Source organism: Eptatretus burgeri, chromosome 18 (assembly GCF_056783735.1).
Source record: "Eptatretus burgeri isolate ZD-2024b chromosome 18, Ebu_testis_v1, whole genome shotgun sequence".
NCBI lineage: Eukaryota > Metazoa > Chordata > Myxini > Myxiniformes > Myxinidae > Eptatretus > Eptatretus burgeri.
The window spans coordinates 36,005,307-36,008,301 of record NC_140978.1 but is presented as its reverse complement, the minus strand read 5'-3'; positions in this window follow the sequence as shown (position 1 = coordinate 36,008,301).

Here is a 2,995-nt window from a genome sequence, read left to right as displayed (position 1 = left end):
CTGACAGTTTATAGCTGGGCCAAAATTCAAACCCAGGATTGACATCTTAGAGGTGAATGTGTGTACCCCTAAGTTATCTTCGCAACTATTTATATACTTAAAATTGTATGTATATTTTTCTTCATTCATTATATATACTTGTAGATTGAAACATAAAAACCTTTGAGTATCTTGAACTATATTGTGACTATTTTGCTCGCAGATCTTACGTTTTTGAACCCCTCTCATATCATTATGCTCATTGCATTTTCACAAATTTTCGTTTTCTAATTTTCATTTTCACAAAACAGGGCAAAGAGATCCGCATGACGTAGTAGCAATCTTGTAAACCCCAACGACCCACCGCTGATGGAAGTAACAGTAGAAGTTTAACAAGCTGCAGCATCACTGACTGTTCGAACATCATCTCTTTTGCTTCCCAGATACATTTCTTCCGCATGGTTATCATAACGATCATAGGAGATGAAAGGGTTCACAGACATGATTTGCGTGGAGCATAAAGTTCTAATTCCAGGAGATTGATCTGTTATGAGAATATAATGGTACACGTGTATTGACTCGGTAAACCCACGATTAAAAGAAGCTGGAAGAGAATCTCTAATATAACGATTTTTATCATCCGTCGCACTGCTGATATGATGTGAATGTTTTCCTCAATTTGGGAAAGGGAGGTTCATTCAGGCTGGATTAACATAACACGTATGATCTTCCAGAGTGAATCTTTCCCATCGATCATGATGAGAACTGCTCGGTGACTGACATCACGACTGGGGTCACAGATCACAGCAGAACAATTCAACAGGCTGTCCTGAAGTCTTTTTCCAGTGAATGTTGTGATTACAATCCAACTGTTTAGTGTTTCGAAATATATCTAGATTCAGTGGCCTTGTGGTTCGAGCGTCTAATTTGAGTCTGTGAGTTTGGCGGTTTGATCTTGACTTTGGAATCGTCCTAAAGATTTTATAAATGGCTTGTGCTGCTTCCTTGCTTGTCACACAGCATTTGAAGGATAGAGTGTGGAGAAACCCTAAATGTTGGCATCTCATGTTGTTTGGGGGGGGGGGAAGCGTCTCAGCGTCTCTCTGTAATACTCCTGCTTAACGCAAACAGAGAGAAAAAGCAACTTTGAAAGATGGAGTCGCCGGCACCTGAATTCTCCAGAATGTTGCGGCAGTCCCCCTTAGGGTCTTCAGTGTTGTCTAATGTCTCTGTACCCACATGTGTGCATGATCTGTGTGACACCTCTTGCACTAACCTAAGACTGGAAGTTAATTTTAAAATTAGACAATTGAATTAATGTCGATCATTACCCCTCTCCTTAGCTGCCCGAGTAAATGGAAACCAAGCAACGATGCTATAATATTAATCAAAATGGTGATGTGAACTTCGTACCAAGCAAGCACTACTCCAATACCATCGGCAAGATCATTCTGCTTCGAGCATCATATTTACTTCTATATTTCTCAACTCAAAGCCATATCTTCATGTTACATTGTCGTCGGGCCTCGTGTCCTCATGTAAGATAGCAAAGTGGAGTTTGCTGTAAATATCATTGTGAGGCTCCTGCTAAAGTTCCAGTGATACACAGTACAGTCGAGTCTGTCACATTCAGGTCAGGTCAGTAAGGGAGCATGCACCAGAGCAGCGCGTCGCTGCATCCACTTTCCACTCCAGAGGCCTCTGTCTGGCCATCTCCCAGGCAGATGCCTGGCCCATCCTCATCTTGAGATGCTGATCATCCTGCTGCAACTATGAGGCATGTGTTCGGCCCATTGGCCTCCTCCACTCATGAGGCTCTGTCGCTGAGAGAATCTGGTGAGCAGGATCAACGTCAGGAATATGAGCCACATGTCCATACAGCCGTAGCTGATGCTCACAGACTATGCAGGTAACAAATCTCATTTGAGTCTCTCTCAGCAACCACTCGTTGGACACAAAGTCCGACCAGCGATAGCCGAGGATTCTCCGAAGAGACCTGGTACCAAAGGGATGAAGTCTCTGTCTCAGATCCCTGGTCAGAGTCCAAGTCTCACAACCATAGAGCAAGACTGGAAGCACGAAGGACCTGAAGACTTTCTTCCTCCCGCACAGGTACCGGCAGATCTTATGTTTATATATTCTGGCAGCAGAATAAAAAGGCAGCAGCACCACACCCCATTATCCAGTGAATCCATGACTCTGCAGGCCTGACCCAGACATCTGTTGACCTCTGGCTCACAGCCAGCAGAGACATGAATACCACTGTCTCATTGCTGGCCCACACTCAGACGTGCCAAGAGGCACATGCTCAATGGTGTGCCCTTTAGTAGTGATCAATAGCCGTGTGACCGTTTGAAAATACCTACTAAATCTTACACTGACTGACTTTATTACCACTAAAGTTGGTTGACAATGTACCAGACACAAATGAAGCAGTCCACTACCCCCACAGAATTTCTTAACTCTCTGAAACCAACAGGTGTGCCTCACAATCTGGAGCTCAAGATTGGTTCACCCATTATGCTTCTCAGGAATCTGGACCAACCAACACTGCAATGGAACACGTTTGGCTGTCAATAAACTTATGCCGCATGTCATTGAAGCCACAATCATGACTGGCCATGCAGCAGGACAGGATGTCTTCATTCCACGCATTCCAATCATCCCCTCTGACTTGCCATTTCAATTTAAAAGGCTCCAGTTCCCTGTCCGCCTCAGTTTTGCCATGAGCATCAACAAGGCACAAGGACAATCGCTCAAAGTTGTTGGCCTCAACCTGCAAAGCCCATGCTTTTCTCATTGCCAACTCTATGTTGGTTGTTCTAGAGTTGGCAATGGTAAAAACCTTTTCATCTTAGCACCACATAAAAGCATGCAACATTGTCTATCCTGAAGTTCTACAAGGATTGAAAAAAAAGTCATACACTGTTATAAAATGTATTGTGAAATCCTCAGTGCTAAAGAAGAAGACTGCTGGAGAAGAGAGGCAGAAAGAGGAGAGAGAAGAAAGGCAAAA